The 23,615-nt window shown below is 46.5% G+C and overlaps 1 protein-coding gene across 1 annotated transcript in view; it reads right to left on the bottom strand.

Annotated features, from left to right (window-relative positions):
- RAI2 (retinoic acid induced 2) overlaps nucleotides 1-23,447 on the bottom strand; it is a 58,704-nt gene extending 35,257 nt beyond the window's left edge. Inside the window, exon 1 of the mRNA XM_008579810.1 lies at nucleotides 23,387-23,447. The gene's annotated coding sequence lies outside the window, so the exon portion shown is untranslated. The remainder of the gene's footprint in view (nucleotides 1-23,386) is intronic.
- Between the last annotated feature and the right edge of the window lie 168 nt (nucleotides 23,448-23,615).

Here is a 23,615-nt window from a genome sequence, read left to right as displayed (position 1 = left end):
CACAGACGGGCGGAGGTAAGTGTCTGGGACATAGGGGTTGGCCTGGATAGCTTCTGGTATAGAGACGGTCAGCTGAGGGCTTAGGTGCTTGGGTGTCACATCTAGAAGTGTGGCAACACCACTGCACAGGTGCAGGCCTGGCTGTTCCTCTTTCTTCACTCCGTGAAATCCTTCCTGGTGTCCTGTGGACGAGCAACAGGCTGAATTTTCCAAAGGTCCAAGCTCCCTGAAAGTAAATTGGTTGTCTTTAGAAGTTGTCTGCACCCAGGCTTATGGGGCTCCTAATGGGAACACCTTGGCGTTTGGAGCCCAATTCACAGCCCACAAAGACTGAAGCAGCCAGTGGCCTTTCGAAAGACCCCAATTTGCCATCAAGGAGTCATGTGATCACTGGGAAGCCTGGCTGTAAAAACACTGAAATACTCAGAGATGATGTGCGTTTGGCAGCAGAGCTCTGCGTCCCAAAGAGCCTGCCACCCTCCCCAATGCATATCAGATTTAGGGCGGGCCTCGTGCAAGTCGACTGCTTCATTCTTCTTGGGAAGCCTGCTGGGGTAAGTTGGGGTTCTGTTGTTGTTGTTGTTTGATTTTTGGCAGGGGGTTATTTTTTGCAAGCTCTATCTTTGTCAAACGCTATCACAGGCAACATTAAGACAGCTCTACATATGGCCACCAAAAGATATGTTCAAGAATATTCGTAGCAGCTTTATTTGCAATAGGCCCAAACTGGAAACCACCCAGCTGTCCGTCAGCAGGAGAATGGATAAACAAACTGGATACATCCATACAATAAGATACCACACAGCCTAAAAGAGAAGGAACTACTGACACAAACAGCAACATGAATGTATCTCATAAGCATTATGCTAAGTGAAAACAGCCAGACTACATATTGCATGATTCCATTCATATGAAATTCTAGAACAGACAAAACTGATCTATGGAGACAGAAGTCAGGATAGTGTTTGCCTTTGGGAGATGTTGACTAGAAAGGGGCTCAAGGGGGCTTTGCGAGGCGCTGGAACTGCAGTCTGCTTTGATCTGGGCGGTGGTGTCATGGGTGAATACACATGTGCTTACAACCCATGGGCACTTCAGACTCGTGGGCTCTGCACACTTTACTGTATGTGTTACGTGTACCTCAATAAAAAGGTAAAATAGAGTAATAGCATAGCAAGTAAAAAGAATAACACAGTGAAGTAAGGCAGCTCTAGAGAACACTGCCTCCCTCTCTCCGACTGTGACCAGGGGAAACTGAAGCCCTTCCCTAGAGCTTGGCCTCCTGAGGGAGGAACGATCGAGAAGCTTTTCTAGGGTGAAGCTGGCATTTTTGCCACAGCAAACAGGGAAGGGAGGAGAAAAAACGCAAAGTGAGCATGGAGTCTTTGGTGGGTAACATGAGTGGTTGGGTGATTTAATTAGCACCCCTTCGAACCCACTGACACACAATGCACATACGCACAGCCCAGCATACCACACACTCACACATCACATTGCATCCACACATACCCCTTGCACCACCCCACCCTGCAATGCCACACACACACACACCCCACACTACCACCACACACCCTGCACCTCACACAGTCACCCACACAGCACAGCACACGATTCACATTCATTACACACCACACATACGAAGCACACCTACACAACCACATCCCACTGCACAGACCCGCGCACACACACACAAACACACAATATATGCTCATACCACAGGGGATCTCACTCACACACACACACACGCACACACACACGCACACACACACACATACACACACGCACACACACACACACGCACACACACACATACACACACGCACACACACGCTCTCACACACATACACACGCACGCACACACACGCTCACACACGCACACACACATACACACGCATACGCACACATACACACACATACACACGCGCACGCACGCACACGCACACACACGCACACACACATACGCACGCATACGCACACATACACACACATACACACGCGCACGCACGCACACGCACACACACATACACACGCACACGCACACACACATACACACGCACATGCACACACACGCACACACACACACGCACACACATACACACGCACACGCACACACACACGCGCACACACACACACGCACACACACACACAGAGCAGAAGCAGCCTCACTCCTCGCAGGGTCAGCTCTTAGCGCTCCAGCACTGTCTGGGTAATCATCTCCTTCTTCCTGCTGCCAACAAGGCCACTGTCATTGTCATTATCATCATCATCATCATCATCATCATCATTCCAGGAACATCCCACATAGACAGGGACAACTCAGAGCATTCACAGCTGTGCCTGCAAAAACATCTGCCTGGGGCTGCTGCTCACCCCGAAAGCTGTCCAGGCACATCAGGTTTACGCCTGGTTCTGAGGAGTGAGTGTCCCACAGCCTTCAGCTTCAGCCCCAGCAGGAACCTTGCAGCGACATCTACACACCCTCCTCCTCCCCCTCTGTCCCACTGACCACTGTCCCTTTCTCTGTAAGGAGGCTTGCTTTACTTCTTAGTGCAGAACAATGTCTTTCCTGAGCCCAGATCAGACTTGACCTTCCAGACAACACTGATCGCATTGGCAGGAGGACGCAGGAAAACCAGCCAACCAACAGCCGGAAGGTGCCACCCTCTCCATTTGGGATGCCAGGGCCTCCTCCCTGTTAGTCTTTGCCACGGGCTTGGAGCATAGCTGCGGCCTTCTGATATTCTGGAAACCCTTTATTCTGCTGTTCTTTGTTACCTTAACTTGAAGAACTAAATCCATTGAATCCATTTCAATATCTGCTGACCATCTGCACCTTCATCAGAAATAGGTCTCCACACGTGAAAGACAGTGAAAAATGCCCATCTGTGCCCATAATTTCCCTCTTAGGAATCTACCCCAAAGATATATGCACAAGCATGTTTATCACAGTTCTTTTGTGTTATAGAGACTGGTAACAACCTAAATGTCAACCAAAGGGAATTAGTTATCACAGATTATTACCTAACTGTTGCAAAGGATGACACAGATTGGTATGTCCTGACATGGAAACATGACCAAGGAAGTTATTTAAGAGAAAAATAAGTGAAAAAGTCACGTGTTCGGAGAGAACATAGATTTTTCTATATATATAACATGAACTAATTTTTGTTGAGAGTGTGTGTGTGTTAAGAACTTAAAGAATAAAACCAAGCATGTACTATGTTTTCTCTGAAAGATTACAAAAGGTTGTTCATTTCTTTGTTTTAGATGTCTATGTTTTCATTTTATAATGTTTCTTTTTCCAATCAGAAATACAGGATAAGGGCCGGCCCGGTGGCGCACTGGATAGTGCGCCGCTTGGGAAGCGTGGTGGCGCTCCCGTCCGAGGGTTCGGATCCCACATACAGACCGGCTCCCGCTCACTGGCTGAGCGAGGCGCGGGAGCAACACCGAGGCTTGCGATCCCGTTGCCGGTCCCCGGTCCGGTACGGGGGCGACACTGAGGGTTGCGATCCGTTGCCGGACACGGAAAAAGGACAAAAGACAAAAAAAAAAAAAAAAAAGAAATACAGGATAAGAGACTAAAACATTTTTTGAAATGCGCATCGCTGGTTCCCCACCCATTCTTTTTAAAGTCTTGGGTTACTGATACTCAGAGGCAGTTGGACCTTGAAGCCAGGCAGACCGGGATTAGATAGTGAGTCCAGCATTTTCTCGCATGTGATTTTGCCTTGTTGAAGCTTCCTTTCCTCCATCATCAACAAGCCTCACCGAGAGCCTACTAAGTGCTACCCTCTGTGCCAACCTTGGGGCGACCCTGGTTAGGCAAAATACTCACCCCCTGTCCACTTGGAGTTGTATCTATAGCTGTAAAATGAGGGCTATTGCAAGAATTGTTATTAACATAAACAATTCCTGGCAAAAACAAGGCCTTTGAAAACTGTCAGCTACATTTTTTAAAAAAATTAAGGAGTATGACTTAGTTAAGGGAGGTTAAGCTGCCTAACAAATAGCTCCAGACTTGTAACGACTCAGTAATGGAAGCTTTCTGCTTGTTTATTAACAGTCCTGGGTAAGGGCTCCAGAGCAGGCAGTTCTGTTCCATGCAGTGATCCTCCCTAGGCAGAGAAGGCTCTGCCATCTTTAACTGTGGCTGCCAAGGTGACCCTGGGGCTTCCCTTCATCCCAGACAGCCAGTGGATAAGAAAAAAGCTTGAAGGAAAACCTAGAAAGCTTTTATGGTTGGACCTGAAGTGCAATGTCATTTCCACTCACATCCTGTTGGCCAGAACTCAGGCACGTGGTCACACATACAACTGCAAAGGAGGCTGGGAAATGTAGTCTAGCTGGGGGCCTAGGAAGTTGAACAAAACAGGTTTGGGGGCCTAACCAGCAATCGCTGCCACAGAGAATTAGAGAAGGAAACATATCACAATGACTCTGAGCGTTTGTATGTGTTTATTTGTGTCCAGTCTGCAAAAAGCTGATGCTCAAGGAAGGCTTTGCTCTGGGAAGTTCAGAAACTCTTTTTTTGCTGAACTTTTAGTTTTTCTTGGAAGAACTCTAAAAGGACATCTTTTTAAGCCTCTCTTTTTTATTATCAAGGTTGTCCTGCCACCATCTGAGATATTACTAAAAAACAACGCCAGCCCTCAGCTCTGACTTTCACAAGATTTGAGATGCTGTCAAAAATAAATGCCAGCTCATCAGATTCTGTGTGAAAGAGATGCCAACACACATATAACTCAAATTAAAAGCTGCAGACAAGAAACTGTACTGTGCATACGTTGGCATTCCTTCTCTGCTAAAGAACCAATGAATCCATGGACTTCATCATGGCAACTAAGGACAAACATCATTGTTTTCCTTAAGGTGACACTTTGCAGAACCAATACTTACTTGTCTATCATAGGCTTACATTATAGATTCAGAAGGCTAAAGACTTAATTCTACAGTTTGGTTCATCCTTTTGTCATCAGCAGATTGCAGAAAGTCCACAGGCGTGGTTGAGATAGGGGCAAGATGTGTACAATATGATACTATTCATTCATTCATTCATTCATTCATTCTATCCCATCCATTCAATCAGTATATTTTGAGTGACTCCTCAATTACTTGGGTCCTGGGTCAAGGATTACAAGACGGAAGGCACATTCCCTGTCTCATGGGGGAGGCAGCTATGTGAACACACAATGACAATGCAGCAGGACACCTGCTGCAGAGGAAGCACGTGCAATGGCATTGGAAGCACAAGAATCAGATTATTATAAAGGCCACTCAATTCTTTGCTATTTCTGTGATTTATCTGGCACCAAAGCACAAAGTAATTCATCAGAAATCCTCCTATGCTCATTACATGAAATGACTGGAAATGAGGAAAGGCAATGCTCCAGGGTCCCAAGGGCTCTTTATTTATGCTGTCATTGGAGAGAGAGTGGGAAAAATACTAGTAGCTGCAGACAGTGGGTCCTTCTGTGTGCCAGGCATCGTGCATACTTGTCACTCACCCTGCCAGACAGGTATCACTGGCACCCATTGTACAGATAGCATCACTGAGGCCCAGAGAGATTAAGACACTTGTCCGAGTATTATAGTAGTTGACTTGGGAATTCAATCTGTTTGACTCCAAAGACTGGGCTCTTTCCATTGCCGCCCCTCACCGTCCTGTCCCCCCATGGAAAATCAGGGGGAGCAGACCCAGCAGACAGCAGGGGGGACCTATGGCTCAATCCTCCTGCTAGGGAGAGGCAGCAAAGGATGGTGGAAAGATGTCGGCCTCAGGAGCCATTGCTCACCTCCTGGAAGTAATATGAGGATAAGCTGTTGTCATTCATTCATTGACTCAACAGTATTTACTGAGCTACTGCTAGGTGCCAGGCACTGTTCTAGGTGCTGGGGGGATACAGCATTAAACAGGACTGGGGGATCGGCAGGGGAAGAAGGAAAATAAATAGGCTAAATTTTTTTGTCACATATGAGAGGTAATAAAGTAGATTCCTTTTCATTCTTGACGTTGCTGATTAGCGAAACGTATATGAACAGAGTTGTGAAAAAAATCAGTGTAAGCACAAAAAGACTGAATGGTGGTATATCCCTTCCAAACTCCTGGAGAAGATAAAGGATAGACATATAGGGAACAAAGGCTCTGAGGGCATGACCCCAAAATGTTGGTAGTGCCAGTCTCTGGGTGGTAGGATTATGAATGATATTTATTCTCTTCTTTGTAATTCCTAAAAACTTTTTTGTAAATTTAAAACAATAGTATATCTTACCTTTATGATCACAGAAAAACAAAATTTACTAAAAAGGGGAAGAAAATAAAACTCCAAAGAAGCAGAAAGGAGACTTCCTTGTGCTCCATCCCTTCCTCTCCTGGCATTTAGGCAGTGACTGGCGAGTCAGCCAGACAGGGCGATGCCTCACTCCTATAGCAACACCGAATGGTGTCTTATTTCAACACAGCGCCTGAGTATTTCAGAATTCACTCACAGGGGCAGCCGCAGGAGGAAATACACCCTCATCACTGAGATATTAGGGACCAAATCCTGAAGCTTGATTTTTCATTAGGGCATTGTGCCATTTTTCAATTAAGACAGGTTCATCTTGTTTTTTTTTTTTTTTTCCAAAAGTGCTGGTGTGTAAAACCTCATTTCCTTCTTTAGCACACTTGCCTGTGGATTTTATTTTGAATTTATTTCCATGTGTTTCTAAGAGTGGCAAAGAAACTGAGCTGGCGAGCTGTGTCGCCACAGTGCTCCTGGCGCTGGAAAGGAAACTGCAACTCTATGAGAACAATGCTCTGGAAAATCTGTAAAACCCAGTTGAACACACCTAAGGTTTGTATGAAAGAGCAGGCATTACTCACGGCGGCTTTGACAGCGAGAAAGGAGACAGAAAAGCCATCCAGCCCTTCAGCAGTGAATGTGCCTGGATAAATCAGTCAGGTCTAATCTAGAAGCCAAAGCAGAATTGTCTGATGTTTCCATATAGTGGATTCATTTGCATTAGCTTTTTATTAAAAGTATTTTCCACGTTCTTGAATAAAAGAAGATTCCCACCCTGCTCCCCAAGTATTAAATCAAGAAATGAAAATATCCTCACTCAAACTAACAGGGTCTGTAAAGGGCTTAGGTTCTTAACATAAGATTCTGTTTCCTGCTAGAAATATTGTTTCAGAAAAAATAGAAGCGATGATAGAAGGACCACAGGAAACATCTGTGTATACAAACAGGCCAGCTCACTAGGAATAAAAATGCATTATGCATCACAAAAGTCTAAATATTTTTATTAACATAGTTTGTTAACCAAGAACTGAGAAATAAGGTTCCCTAAGAGTCCCCCATCAAATGCTTTCTTCAATATTTCATTTTATTCTTAGGAGAGAAGTAACTCTGAAATCTTATCTTAGATTTTAGCAATGAGTTTTCTATTAAAAGTTATTTCTTTTCCATCTCAGGCTAAGCAAAGCTCTGGGCCAAGGGGGTTAGGGAATTTGTTTCATAAAACTGACAGCTTGGCGAGCATTCAATCACTCAGCACTCCACAGCCCAGGAGAACAAATAAGTCCTTTGCTGATGCCGCTCCAGACACGTTACGATGTATGTTCTGTAGCTTTATTCCCGCCTTCCTACTATTTGCCTCCTGCAGCAAAAAGAAGAGGGGGCAGAAAGCACATCTAAAAATATGACGAAATCTATGAGGAAGTGAAATTCATCAGTCTTACTCTCATCTGGGAGTTGGAGAGAAATGTCCACATTAGATCTGCTGTTTGAGTGGCTGTGCCTGGCCTGACGTTCCAGCAGGCCAATACGTTCAAGGGACTCTCGGCCATTTTGTTGTCCCGTCCTCAGTGCTTCTGGACATGTGTCTTTGTAAGATCCGACAGAGGCTTTCGTAAGGTAGATAAGGCAAGCTTGGCGGCTGTCTTTGACAGATGTGGTGCCAAGAGTTGGTTACTGGCTTGCAGCCTGGGCATTGTCCTGGGCAGCAGAGACCAGCCTGCCCCAAACCCTACACCTGCAAGAACCCAGCTTGGAAACTTCCTGTTTAACAGGCTTAACTCAGAGCAGCCAGGGAAAGGAAACCAGCACAAAACGTCTGTTCCCTGTCCACCCTGACTCTCCTAAAAAAAAAGAAAAAAAATTACAATGAGTTTTTTGGGGGCACTCACACACAAAGGTACGATTTAAAATTCCCGTATGAGACACAACTCATCTGTGCTGTTGGGAGATGGTGGCTACTGTTGGTGACAGTTATGAAGGGGGCACAGGAGTGAGGGGCTTCTGGGGGCTGGTGTGGTGTGCGTATCCATCAGGGTGCTGGTGACACGGGTGTGCCGTCTGTGAAAATTCTTCCAGCTGTACACTTAATAACGTGCACTTTTTGTATTCATGTTAGGATTTTAGACAAAAAATTCAAAGATAAGAATCTGTGATGGATACTCTTTAAGACTTCTCCCATCCACATAGCTGGCTTTAAAAATCAAACATTACCAAGAAAAGAATAAAGCATGTTGGCCCACTGCTTTAAAATCCTGACCTCCTTAAAGTGTATGTGAAATAGAAAACCTTTTAAAAATGCTGATGCTATTATTTAAGCTTTCACTCATCATGTCCTTTAGGCCTGGGAAAGAATATACTGTGGGCAATTTTGCTCTACCCGCTGTCCACTCCTCATACAGTGATGCAGAAGGGCACAGATAGATGACAAAGCTCACTTTTGCTCTCAGACTCGTTTCAGGACAGGGTATTGTTGGGGGCCCTTTCCAAAGACCCAAGTCCCATTTGAGGCCTTTCTTGCCCCTTTACTGTCTCACACTTTCTTGTATTTCTCCCTTTCTCTTTTATTTCCCCCGACTGAACTCCTCTTAGACCACCCTCCTTATTTCTACTGCTGAGAGTTCAGAGGCCACCACAAAAATGGACACTGAGTGCTTTTCTCTGTCACTGGCATCCTAAGATGACCATGTCACCTCACTCTGCATTTCCTGAACAGGAAAATCCCTTTCATTAGCTTCCTCTTCCAAGTGCTTTTCTGTCTCTGCCATTCACAACGTGCTGTCTGCTTATTTACTGAGGTTTATTTTGCAAGAGAAGTAGTTGGGTTGGGAGTGGGGAAGGGAAGCTTTTGAAGACTTAAAAAATTGTAATTTGGTTTCAAAAGAGTTATGAATCATGGAGGGCTACGGTTGCTTTGCAAATTAAGATCTGAATGGTCTACTGCTGCAAATGATTCTGCATTTTGCCATTTCTAAAAAAGATAAAATGTCTTTTCTAATGATAATTTTAAGGATGTAGGAATGCATTGTGTAAAGAAACTTTTTTCCTCACCTACGACCTAATTTAAAATATTCATTCCCACATCTAGTTAAGGACTTACAAGTCTCAGATTCCGGCAGGACCAAAGGATTTGTTCACTCATCTGACATTCACCTGAAATGTCCAGACAAGACCTCAGATGGGTGAGATAACAAGGTCAGGACATGGCACCGTCTAGTTTCCAGGACAGCAGAATGGAGTTCTCAGGATCCTATTTTAAGAGGAGCATTTCATTCGGAACCAGAGAAGCTATCCAAAAGGACTTGGAATATGTTTTTGCCTTCTCTATTCCCAAGCTCATTTTTGCTCTGGGGTGGCATCCCCATACCGAGTCCCCAGGCTTAACTGAGTCTCCACTGCTTTGGCCCCAACCAGCTCAGCTTTCAACGTTGCAATGCCTCCCCTGGCAGGTGGGGTGACCAACCAGTCGAGGTTTGCCCAGGACTGCTCAGGTTTTAAAGCTGAAAGCCCTACGTCCCAGGAGCTGTTTCAATGCCGGGCAAACCAGGACAAGACAGGTGGTCATGCTAGTGGCAGGCCACCAGCCAAACTTCTGTTCCCTAGCTGGGCCCAGCCAAAGCTTGAACCAGCAGGATTACCCGTGTCCCCCCACGGCTTCCAGATTCTGACCTATTTAAAGTGTATGTATTTGTACAGTGTATTTAAAGCTGCTGACTGAAGGAGCTCCTGGCTGTTGACTCTGTCTGTCAGATTTTTTTTTTCCCAGTGTGGTTTTAAAAGGCTCTTCTGACCCATTCATTTGTTTTCATTCCTTCAGAATTAGGGGCTCAGAAGATTATATGGGCCACACTGAGATTTTCTGACCACTCACCTAGGCCTGGACTGCCACCACCCCTGGCTGCAAGAGAGGGTGGGGCACAGGTACCCACTCTCTCCCTTCTTCTGAGTTCCCTGGCCCACCATGAGGCCTAAAAAACCAGAAACCAGGTTGTCATCATTATAATTTACTCTGTCTACCAGCCATTACCAAGTCCCACTGGGTCAGCCTCCTAAATCCTTTTCGATTCTAGCTATTTGCCTCTCCAGCCACCATCACTCCTCTGCTTCAGGTCTTCTTTCGTCTTTCTCCCTGGATTACTGCAACAAGGCCTTTTTGGTCTTCTTTCCCCCAAACTTCCCCAGCCCCCACCCCCCAGGTTCATTCTCCACTGGGAAAAAGACCAAACACATAAATTAGATAAAGTCACTGGCCTCCTTGAAACTGCACAAGATGAAATCCGAGTTGTTTATCAAGGCTAACAAGATCCATTATGATCCGGGCCCTGTCTACCTTTTCTACTCATCGCTCAGAACCTACCTCAATCTCCTCGTCTGCAAACGAAAATAGCTGTTTCTAGAAATTAGGGTGTGGTTTAGGTGGAAGCACATATATTAAATTCCTGGCCAGGTGCTTCAGCTCCATCTTGGATTTGGAGAACGTGGAGTCCTTCGCCCCCAGCCACAGAAGTGGTAAAAAGGGATGACAGATAAGGCTGGAGCACTTGTGATTGTCCTCTACAGAAAGAAAGGGGAAAAGCAACAGATTTGAGGCAGCGAAGAAGTATCCCATATGGATGGTGAACGAAGAGCTTCATGTTCCAAACGTCTGTGATGGAGTCAAGCGCAGGTTCAGTTGACGACAGGAAGGTGACTTTGGCAATAAAGCTCTCGTGGGTAGATGGCACAGAGCTAAGCAGTAGGAAAGCACAAGAATTTGACATTTCACCACCGATTAAGGGGGCCAGAACCCCTATAATAACAGAAGAGAGGCCATGAGTTCATGCTTTTGGAAACAGACAAACTGGGGGAAAGTTGTATGTTTGCACTTTTTTATTCCACGTGGTATCAGCATCTAAGTCCTAGAGTGCACTGCCAGGAGCCAGCGAGGATGGACTGTCATAGAATGTGATCAAAATGAGCTTTAGGAAGTGCTGCCTGGCTGAAGAGAATGAATATTGGTTTGAGACCAAGCCACAAAAAAAGACACATGATTTCTGCTCCCCCAAATCATAAAACAAAAACCCCAAAAAACAACAACAACAAAAAAAGAGGGAGAGACAGAGAGGAAAGAACAAAGCATAGTTCTGTGGGAGAAAACACAGATTTGTGCACACTCAGAAAAAAATGATTCCACATTACAAATATTCATAAGAAAAACAGCTTCCCAGCTACTTTAATGAGTAACCTCAGCTACTTCTTTCCACCTGTATTTTGTTAAACACGAAAAACATTCTCAGGACTGTTGAAATTGAGATCAAGAGTCAAGGTGGCCAACGTCACAGTCCCCTTTCCAGGGACCTTTCCAGGCCTTTGCTTGTCTTCTGGCCACTCACACTCCCTCACCTCCAGCCCTGCCCTGAAGCGTGTGGCTTTTGCCCTCCAAAATGGACAAAGACTTTAATTAGGGTGAAGAAATAAGAGAGGGAGGGGTTCATCATCTGTCTGTCTCACTGGCTTCACTTGTTTTTTTCCTGAGTTACTTTTCTCTCCCCCACCCCACCCCCGTTTAATTACAGAGAACAGCAGATCAGACAGCAAATGGGCCTCTGCTTGGGCTCACTCTAAATCACCAGGGTGGCCAGGCAATGCCTAGAGACCATGCCTCTTCCTTAACCCCGCCTCTGGCTCTCCATCCCCTCCCAAGGAGCCCCAGGTTAACACGAATGCATTTGGGAACACATCACGCACACGGCAGAGGGGCGGAATGGCACCATGGAACTGGCCTAGTCTAGAGCTGTGCTGTGTGATGCGGTAGCTACTAGCCACGTGTGGCGATTGAAATTTAAAATCAACAAAATTAAAAATCCAGTCCTCAGCCACACTAGCCACATTTCTAGAGCTCAATAGCTACCCCCAGCTAGTGGCTACTATAGTGGACGGTGTAGGACATTTCCACCATTGCAGAAAGTTCTACTGAACCAGACTGTATAGAATCCCACCCACTTCCACCTCCTATAAGTGGTGTGACCTTGTGTAAGTTACTAATCCTCTCTGAGCCTCCCCCTGCTCCCCAATTCCTCCTCTGTGAAATGGAGCTCATAATACCCACCTACCTTGTATGGAGCTGGAAATAAAATAATATATGTAAATCACCTGGTACAACTGTCCAGCCTATGGCAGGAGCTTGACAAATGACAGGTAATATTGTTGCTTTTATGATTTTATGAGCAGTCATTGGAGACGTTTCCTAATGGAATGAGCAGTCTGCATTGGCTTGGATGGACTCCTTCTACTACATTTCAAGTGCAAATTTCAGAGCTTGCATAAATGGTTCTGTTTTCAACAGGACAAGCCAGCAGGGCCATTCCAAAGTAATACCAATTTGCTGGCAGGCCAAAACGGTGGCATTGTAACCCGGAGTAGTAAGAGACTTGTAGTAAGGCTACAATTCCTGAAGCCAGAAAGCCTCATTTTGTGTGGGGATCTTTCTTTTTTTCTATCTTTCTCTCTCTCTCTCTTTCTCCATCCCTCTCCCCATTTCTTTTTAACCACTAATGCCACACTCCCTGGGATGATCCATTATATTAGACTCAAGGCTCCAGTTTTCTTCATCTAGGAAGAAGCCCAAGAGATCTCATAGCCTTCTTGTAAACCTCTCCCCATATAAGAAAACGAACAAAGCCCAGCCCAGAGAATTTGCACAACCTAGAAACCCAGAGACACCCTCCTCTGATGCCCTACTGAAGGCTAGTCTGGGCTCCAGGAGGAGGAGAATGAGCTGGGAAAATGGAGAGAGCGCTTCATATTGGAGATTTATGCTAATTCATTAGGAAATAGGGAGTCACTGAATGTTCTTGAGCTAGACTGGCATGACTAGACGGGTGCTTTAGCAAGAGGAAGCTGATGCAGGCAGCTGGAATAGCAACTGGGGGAGCAACGACATGAATCGGGCAGAGTAGTGAGGAAACTGGGGCCACACCCAGGGGAGCTGTTTGGAGGCCTGTGCTCATGGCAGCCACGGACAGGGCTGAGGAGAGACAGAGGGGGTTGAATCCAGGAGAACTGGCAGTGACGTGGAAATTGGATCCAGAGATAAAGGGTCAAGGCTCTCAGCACGGAGGCTGCATGCTTGGACGTTAGTATTTAAGAGGCCAGTTTTGCCCCTCAAGCTCCTCTGAAGAGGCAACTCCATTCTTCACATGGCTTTGGACAAAGCCAGCTCTCTGTGGGTGCAGGATCAGAAGAGTCGGGTGAAGGACTCAGGGCAGCAGCCCCAGGACCCTTGCTCAGGTTGGTTTTCCCAGTTTAGGAATCATAACAAAGGCTCCCCTTCCCTATCTACTCAGGCCTCCTGGGTGAATCCCAGGCTTTCTAATGTCATGGATGAGTGACTTTTTAAAAAATGGAGGATCCAGTATGAATTGGCCAACTTTGACTTTGTCAAATAAAGATGGTAAAATACAAATGCCACCTACTGCCTTGATCAGTCAAAAAAGATACTTTAACACCAAGAAAGGTGGGAAAGACCATTTTAGAATAAAGGGCAGTTTTGTAAAATGGAAAAAGGGTTAGCTTCAAAAAAATAAACTCATAGCATTTTAACTTTTCTTCCACTTTACTGTGAACAGGCAGAAATCTTGTCCCATAGAGGCAGTGGTCCGCAAGCCTGGTCCGTGGGGACCATTGGTTTAAGTGACATTCCAAGATGGTTGCCCATGTGGTTTGGGCTGTAAGCTTCCTCTCTGATGACCGCAAATCCAGCTGCCCAGCACAAACAAAGCTTGAGGCTTCTGGTGTGGGTGCATCCGCCATGGAAGGGCAGGGCAGAATTGGCCTTTTGTAACTTCCATAGAATGCCAGTGATCAGCCACAAAGGATCTTAGAACAAATCGTCTCATATTGACATTTTCACATTCAATAATTTCATATTTAGTCTAGAGGATTAGTGATTTTTTTTTCATAAAAGGAAATTGCAGCCAGAGCTAATTGCTCAATCTGAAATGTATCTGGACATTGTTTAGATGTTGGAAAGGAAATGATAATGTGGCAGGGTTTTAGCAAAGAGGAAAGCATTATTTTAGGAAAAAATTTAAGTGTAAATTAATAAGAAAGGCAGCCCTGTATGGTTTTCAAAGCTTTGATGTATATAGTCAAAGGAACACCCTTATTTTGAGCTTTCCTTGACATTTTTTCGCATTTATAAAATGCAAAAGGAAATTCATCAGCACAGGCTCAATCCATTCCCATCCATTGATTAGTTAGCCAATCAATGGCCATTGTAATCTGAAAAAAATAACACTGGTTTCTATGACCCTCTCCAAGCAAGGCTGTGCTCAGCTAAGCTTAATAAAGAGAAAAACAGCGAGGACCATCTGGAAAACACTCTTCCGGAGTCACGAAAGATAGTGGCAGCTTTTGCCCAACCTGCTATAAATAAGTGTCTCAGAAAAAAAAAAAAAAAAAAAAAAAAAAAACCAAAAACCACCCGATTTTCAAATCTGTTTCTACTTAATACAGCTGCAATAGAGTTTATTTAGCTTTTCCCTATAGCAGGAAGACTGTTTGCATTTTTATGACAAGGGTCTAAATGTTTTTCACAGCCATTTCCATTGCCATTATTTTGAGGAACAACATACCACTTGGACTTGTCTGTTTGCTTCTGCAGCACACAGTGGTGGCCCTAGTGGCCTCTGCATGAAAGTGGCCTCCAAAGCCCAGATTTATGATTCTGTTTCCTCTCCCAGTGTTGCAACCATCACCCAAATCCTGGCCTGCAAGGGGCTGGCACCTTAGAATGACCAAGTGTCACGTGCTGCAAATCAATTATTTATCTGCCCAGGCCCAGCACACTGCGGCTCCCTGTCAGCTCATTGCCTCTCCCTTCACAATGACAAGGAAGACTCAAATGACCCTTCAAGCGAGGCTAGAATTCACCAATGAAGGTATATTGCTGGACTGGCAAACCCCTAAATGCTCATTTTTCTATCTTCCTCACTGGCTAAGCCTGCAAGGGAATCCCCGTGCACCGACACTCTGAACTCCTGCACACTCTCTTTGGAAAAGGTCAGCCTGCCTTGGACGGCTGCAAAATGAAGCAGCCTCCACTGATCTCTGCACCGAGCGCCTGCCCCTGCCCTGTACCAGCATCCCGATGCCCATCCCACTCCGAGAGACTGGCAGGACAGGGTTGACCAGGGTACACTTTCCCCGTGTAATGAGTGACCCACTTCTCTGTGACCCTGCCCCTCCTGCCCCCCAGATGCCCGTTCCAGTTCCATGTGTGAACCGGGCATGGTTTACCCCCATGACACCTTCCCTATGTAACACATGACCCTTCTTTCTAGCCTTTCAAGCGACCACCAGAAGGAAGATGGCTGAGGGCTTGTCCCAGTGGCAGCATTTCATCTGTAGTTGCTGCCTGTAGGCACTGCCACGTTCGGGCTGCCTGAAGGAGCTCTGATGATGTCTGCCTGGAGGATTTTCCCAAGCAGAATTGCTGCAAGGCAACAAATGTGTGTAGGAAGAGACTGAACTCGGAGGGGTGGTGGGGGCCACCTGAATTCGAATGTCCAATAACTGCAAAGAATGTTCCATCTACCCAGCACTGAGTCTCTCTCAGAAGTACTGGAAAACATAGAATTTAGTGGTGGGTAAAAGGGCTGCCACAATCTGAAATGAGTCTATCACAATATTACGAGCGGAGCTCTCACAAGTACACTAAAGGGCTAAATTAATTGGCTCGGGCTTAAGATGCTGCAGGAGAGATGACAGTGGGGAGGGGGCGGGGTGGAGGAAGATGGCTGGTGGCTTTGAAGTCATGCCTGGAATCAGGTGCACATGAAAAAAAAATTAGGGAGGAATAAACCTGTTCTCTTTATGAAAAACCAGAGAAGCTTCTAGCTCTTACAATGTGTCCCCCAATTACCTATGACTTATTCAATTGTGTGCCTTGAAAAAAATCTCTGTGCTTATACAATCTTATAGATCCTTCCACCAACCTTGGAATTAAATCAGGCACATGACCCAGTTCCAACTGTTAATTAATCACCGCCATGAATTGTATATATAAGAGAGGAGGAAATTGTGTCTTTTATTATTTCAAATTAAATTTTCCCCAAACCACAAATTACTTATTAAATTTTGGTCTAGACCAGTGATTCTCAACCCGAGTGATTTTGTCCCAGAGGGGACATTTGGCAAGGTCTGGGGTGTGCGTGTGTTGGGGAGGGTGCTACTGGCATCTAGCAGGTAAGGCCAGGGATGCCGCTGAACATTCTGCAGTGCACAGGACAGTCCCCCACACCGAAGCATGATCTGGCCTAAACATCCACAGGGACAAGGTGGAGAAACCGTGCTGCAGATAAAGCCAAATATGCTTGGCCTTCAGTATTCATAATTTTGGCAGTCACCAAAGGGAAAAGGCCTCATTTTCTTTGAAATCTAAGGTGGGTTTACATATATGTTGTCTAAAGACGTATTTACTCCTTTTCCATATAAATGAAATAGGTTCGCTATCTGAATCCAGGAACCTTAAAGAAATACTACGATGGTAGTCAGGGTAGGTACGGTACATTTCGAATGCATATTTCAGCAGTCTAAATGGATGGAAATTAATATCTCGTAAAATAAAATTATCTATTTATGTTCCATACGAAACCAAAATCAATACATTGTATCTTACTTAACCTGCAATTAGAGTTTTAAAAAAACTAAAACAAGGAAATGCCATTCTTTCCCATTTCTTGCTAGCTGGGTATACACTTCTGAACATGAGGCATTAAAAAACAAACAAGTAGACAAAACCCTTTTTTTAAAGCAGATTTTTTCCAGAGCACAAAAAGCTTCCTGAACCATTCCGTTTTATTTACTGTAGATTCAATCATTCTTTAGCGAGCAAAACATGCAGCCCATTCTCTTGGTTATGCTTGCCTGGCTTTCCAAATGCCCTCAAAACTGGGATGATGAATCACATACTTTGGCCCCACTGTGCCAATTAATAGTAAGCAAAAGAATTCCACACAGCCAGGCTAGGACTTTCTGCCTGGTGTGTGTGTGGTAGTGTGTGTGGGGGAAGGGGGGAGAATCCTTCAGCCGATTGCTTTCAGTGGGTCTTAAGAGCAGGTGTTGTGATTCCCTAAAATTCCTGTAGTTCTGGAACATTCTATGTGGCTCTGCAGTGCCCCCAGCTTGGGGGTGGGCTTTGGTCAGGAAAAACCCTGGATTCAGCCTAGAGCTTCCAGGCTTAAACCACGAAGGAAAGACTGGCTGACAGCTACACTGATTCGACCCGTCCAGGCCTCCGTTCCTCTCTCTGAATTGTAAGGCAAAAAGTGGCCATACACACAAAGGCAAAAATAACAACAACAACAAAAACGCCCAAACACACCCAGTCTTGGCTGCCAGCGAGGCCAATTCTGCTGCTGAAAAAGAACAGTTGCTACAGTGCAGCTGGAGGAGCTTTTCCAGGGAACTGGTAATACCCTGGCTGTTAATGAATTATTTTTCGCCAGAATGTCGGATTCTTCCTGTGCTCCAGTAAACAGTCTGCTTCTGCCATGGGAAACAAAATCAGCTCCTTCCGAGGAGTCCAAGAAGGTCAGCCAAGGGTCCCTCGTGGGGGCAGCCCCCTCAGGAGTGAGAGCCACAGGCGCCTGACCTATAAATCATCGCAGTCCCAAGTTCATTATCCCATCCCTTTCTGTCTATTCACGCCATGCCCAGTGCCCAGGGAAGAGCCCAGGAATGCAAGGCCTTGGCTGTAATGCCAGCCCAAATCCATCTCCCATCACCCCCTGAACTTGCCTTTGGTTAGGTTTCCTTATCTGCGGCACTACGGGTGCGTGAAACTGGCTTTCCTTGCATTTATTCTGCACCTGCCCCCCCATCCCCAGAAATTTGATTTATGTCCTTGCTCTTGTTCTCATTGAGATGTCAGGAAATGCCTGTGTGCATCCTCTTTCCTCCCTTTTCTTCTTTAAGGTTGGCCCTGGCCCCGTATAACCCACTCTCAGCATAAGGGTGTCTACCTGGGACGTTATTCTCCAAGCACAAATCCCAGAGAGGGATAGTACTTTAAGCTGCTACTAGAACAGGTGTCAAGGAAATCACTGCCTTGCTCTCACCATTAGGTTTCTGAAGTCCGCATTCCTCACAGAACATGACTGAGCAAACATGCTCCTGGCTAGGCTGGATGGGGATCCCCCAAAATGGCACCTTAGCTACTGAAAATCAAAATCGTCTGACACCAGACTGTTCTGGCTACTGAGTCAGTCTCATGCCTCCCATCTGCCATCGAGACAGAAGACACAGAGTTTATGTCCCCAACACATCTGGAAGTGCTACTAAGTTGACATCACAAGGTTGGTGGTGGTTAGTGTGCTCCATCCAGAGCAGCATTGTCTAATAGAAATATGTATATATGTATTTTTAAATTCCTAGCAAGCACATTTAAAAAATTAAAAGAAACAGGCTACATTCATTTTAATACTATATCTTATTTAACCAATACATTCAATATCTTATTATTTTACCATCTTATCAACATAAAAATTATTAACCAGCTATTTTGCATTCTTTTTTGTAGTAAGTCTTAGAAATCTAGTGCATATGTCATATTTATAGCATATCTTAATTTGGACTGACCACCTTTCAAGTGCTCCATAGCCACATGTGGCTAGCAGTTACTTTGTGCCACAGTGCAGATATAGGACATTTTCATCATCATAGAAAGTTCTATTAGACAGTGCTATGATGAAAGACCGAAAAGCTGTGGGAAGAGGAGTGATAGGTGTGAGTGGGGTATGCTCCAAAATCTTCTAGAGTTATTGAATTGGTAGAGCTAATAATTATAGCAGAAATAGGAACTACAAGGATTGGGATGTTCTAGGAGTCCAGCCCTAACTCTATGTGGAGATTAAAATGAGCTTTTCTGAAAGGCCCTGGGACCATGTATGGTCTGAATGTTTGTGTCCTCCTCCCTGCCCCCTGGCCCCCTTCCCCCGAATTCATATGTTGAAATCTTCATCCCGAAGGTGATGATATTAAGAGGTTGGGCCTTTGGGAGGTGATTAGATCTAGAGAGCTAAGCTCTCACGAACGGGATTAATGCCCTTATAAGAGAGAGCCCACAGAGCTTCCCTGCACCTTCCACCATGTGAGGACGCAATGGGATGGCACCATCTATGAACCAGGGAGCAGGCCCTCACCAGACACTAAATATGCTAGCACCTTGATCTTGGACTTCCAGCCTCTAGAACTATGAGAAACAAATTTCTGTTATTTATAAGCCACCCAGTCTATGGTATTTTGTTGTTGCAGCCCGAATGGACGAAGACAGACCATGCCTCCATCGGGAGGGCTGCCCCACACTGTGAGAAGGCCAATGAGTTTGATCATTACTCAAGGCATCGGCTGGTGGGGCCACCTCCATCTTAGGTGTTCTGGTCTGTTCAGGGCAGGGGCTGGGACAGAAGATCACCAAAGTCACGTACTTCTTTCAATAAAGTTCTGCGTTTGCAATCTAATTTGGTGAGGCAGATACAGAAACATGATCAAATTATGTGCGCCTGTGTCTGTGCATGCACGTGTATGTGTTCTTGGCTGGAGAGAGAAGGAGGGTCATGTGTGAAATCCAGAAGTACTAACGTGGCCGCCAAAATCACCCTCTCACCAGCTGCCATCAGAACACAGGGGGTGGTAGACTCAAGAGGCTCATCAAAAATTGCGAGCCACGAAGGAGAGGCCTTGAGTCTGGAGAGAAGGAGATGATGGGCACCCGGGTGGACGATGAGGTGGGAGGGAGAAGTGGTAATCAGAGGCATTCTCCAAAGACAAGAGCTGCCAACTGCACAGCAAGGATGTCACCCTGATCCCCAAATCAAGCTTAATTCACAATCCCACACAAGCTTTTTGTGCATGGGAAAAGTGTAATTAGCCATCTCTCCCCCGCTGGAGAGCCTCGTTCTCTGAGGTCCCCCTCATATTCTGATCAGGGAGGCAGCACAATCAAAAGCACCTCATATATGGATTCAAGTCCTGGCTCTCCCAGTGGCTCCAGAATTTCTAGGAGGTTAAAGGTTATTGTCTGGCTGGAAGGGGGCTAAGGAACTTGCTTTGATGGTGCATTTGCATAGCAAGTCCCCTCCTCATTTTTATTGAGAGTGTTTGTTTATTGAGTCAGTTATGAGTAAAAAAATACCTCACCCACCCTTTGATCCCACAATGGACCTTGGGCTAATTACTTAACCTGTCTGAGCCTCAGTTTCATCATCTACAAGATGGGAATAATACTGCCCATCTCACAGGGATGTTGTAAGGATTAAAATAGGGCTTGCAGCATGGAACTACCAAGAGCTAAAACTGGAGCATGACGCCAGGAATTTCAAGTCCCCAACCAAACATATCAATTTCTCCCTGCTGGGTCTGCCTTGACAGTGATTTACAGCTCCCTGCCTACATCCATTCACTCCGTCAGCTCCGTCATTTAGTCACTCAACTCTCATTTATTAAGCAACAGTTGGGTGTTGGGGATTCCGAGCTGGAAAGGCACATCTTTCCATCTGAAATAGTTAGGGACGATTTTGGCTCTATCTACTTGGCACATAAGCATGCACTGTGGGTGACTGGGGTGCCTCACTGGTGGGCTTCCCCCTGCCCTACACACATACCAGTTAGGTACCATATTTTGTGAAGGGGGAGGGGCTGAGGACTCTGGCCTTTGGGAGAAATAAATGAGACTTGGAACAGGGATAAGGGACATTTGCCCCCTTTAAATCATAAGCACTGAAGTCTGGAATTGGACTCACAACTGGAAATTTCTCTTGAGTCTCAGATTCCTTATCTGTAAAATAATGCTTCCATCACAGGGTGGCTGAGCTTTCCCACATGTGAAGTGCCTGGCAGACAGAGGGCAACAACAAATGCTAGTTTCCTCCCTAATTTATTTCCCTCTACTGCCCTCTTCCCCCAAAGTCCAAGGTTAGGGGAGGAGCCAGAGAACAGACACTTGCTGTTTTCTTACTGTGGCTTTGGAGCACACCGTGCGTGGCTATCTGCACATACAGAATATCTCCATTCTGGGTCAGCGGATTTGGGAGGCCAGTCCTACCCTCAGTTTCAGGGTCATTACAGCTAGAGCTCCTTGGCTGCTGACGCTAGAGCACTCCTGGCAACACCTCGTCACACACCTCCTAGCCTTCCCTTGTTCTTCTCTGCAGTTCAGATGGCCCTGTCTCAGTGGCTCTGTTTTCTGGATACAAGATTTTGATATTTCTTTTACAGTTCTTGCCCAACTGCTCACCGACCAAGTTCTCGCAGCAGCAATTGGCATCACCTGGAAAACGATTTTCTTATTTATTCCTGAGATGAGCAGGTTTTCCTGGGTCAAAGCTCATCGCTGGAGGTCTGGGCTTCTTTGCATAATAAAGGAACCCCCTGGGTGGCTGAATGATCCCCTCAGCTGGTGCCGAAGCAGTCAGTACCCTAAGTTCCAGTCTGACTTGGCTCAAGGTGCCCGGGCCGCCTCAGGGATGCCTCCAGTGGGCATCTGTCAGGATGAGAAGTGAGTGCCCATTGGCAGGATACTGAGTGTTTGAGTGTGTGTGTGTGTATGTGTGTGAGGAGGTGTGCTTCTTTGGGCTTCTAACCGGGATGCCACCAGGCTTATGTTTCTGTGCCTTCCAGCCCACCCCCAGCTTCTGCAAGTGGCATAGCTCCTCATGTTCCCCTTTGAGAAGAAAACGTGCAGGAAAGACAGTGGGTGGGAGCAAGATACCGCTGGTGAGTGGCTCCCACACACTAGCCTCCCTACTGTCCCCTTCCCACACCGCCACCTCTCTCCTGTAACAAAGGCACATCCACACCACATTTCCAAACTTAGCAGAAGTCTCTTGGTCTACCAACAAACAATTCTGATGACTCGAAAGGAGCAAACAGAGACATCTAGAAACCAGTGGGAAAGATTCCCTGGGAAAAGCACAGCCAACCTTGCCTGATGCATTCGAGGCTAAGAATTGTTTTCTCCCCGCTGGCTGCTTTTCTCTCTGTTCAAAAGAGAAGCTTCCAAGAATCAGCTAAATAAAGGGATCACACCAGAGGATGCGAGATAATGCTAAACCAACAAAAACAAAGACCCAAATGAAACAGAGCGAGCCATGAGAATACACGGTTATCAAAACTTTGTTTGGCCGTATCTATTTATCATCGCTGCACACCCGGGCTCTGCGGAATATCATTCTGTTGATGTCACTTATCCTCAGCAAAATATTTACACATCCTTAAAAACGCCAGATGAGGGGGCCGGCCGGCGCACTGCTGTAAGCCGCCTCTCAAGCTCCGTCGCCGGGTTCTGAGCAGCCCAGGAGGTGGGGGCACGACGGTGGCTGGCACCAGCGGGCACAGGTAAAGCTACCAACAGTTCTGGGAACGCAGCCACCCAGGCGCTGCGCCCTGCCCTGCCCACCTCTCTCCTACCTGACTCTGCAAGGAGCAGCCACATCCCCGATATGGTGCCAGCGCCTCCTCCTCCTCCTCCCCTGCCTTTCTCATTGATTAAGTTCTCAAACCATTGTTAAAGCAGGGCTGCGTTTCCTTGGAAAACTGGGCTAAATTCATGAAGCTTCCTCTTGACAGAAGAGGAATATTCATAAAAGTTTGGCAGGCGGAAAGGGAGGCTGACTGCGTGCCATGGGGTGGGTGACAATCCGCTCCTTCACAGCCACCTTCTTCCTCCGTGCCCCAACCCTCTATCCATCCATCCGTCGTGCCCCAAACCTACTCCAGGGACTTCTGATAGGGAAACACAAAGCAGCAGCTGTTTGGCAACATTTCGACCCCTCGCCAGCAACTGTGGTGGGATGCCATTTCCCCACCCAGGCGGAGCTTCTCCTGAACAATAGTCGGGCTTTAAACGGCAAACAAGCAAACACACAGAGCACAACCCCAACCCCGAAAAAGCCAACGCGGGGACAAGCAATAACTCCCTCCGCAGCAAAAGGCGCCCCTGAAACGCACGCGAAAATGCAGCCAGAACGCTGCTCGGTGCCTAACATGGCAGAAAGCCCGAGCTGGTGCGGCCACCCGGTCTGGGCATTGAGGGCACCCGGGCTCCCGGGGCGCCGACGCACACTCACCCGGCTCCGGGGGGATGCGGGGCTGGCCGAGCGTCACAAAGAGGAGCCCAGCGCGATCTGGCAAAACCCAACTTTCCACCCGGCTCGCCAGGGCCGCCAGATACGTCAACAGAATCCATCTTTCGAAGGGCCTGGAAGGCGCCGGGTTTTCCGGGCCGGGGCAGAATGGCAGATCCGGAGGCGGCCCGGTGCGGTGCCCGGGCGCGGAGTCCGCCGCGCGCCGCCCTCT

The sequence above is a fragment of the Galeopterus variegatus genome, unplaced genomic scaffold (genome assembly GCF_000696425.1).
Source record: "Galeopterus variegatus unplaced genomic scaffold, G_variegatus-3.0.2 Scaffold82, whole genome shotgun sequence".
NCBI lineage: Eukaryota > Metazoa > Chordata > Mammalia > Dermoptera > Cynocephalidae > Galeopterus > Galeopterus variegatus.
The sequence above is the reverse complement of the archived record's forward strand: the minus strand, read 5'-3'. Positions and strand labels throughout refer to the sequence as shown.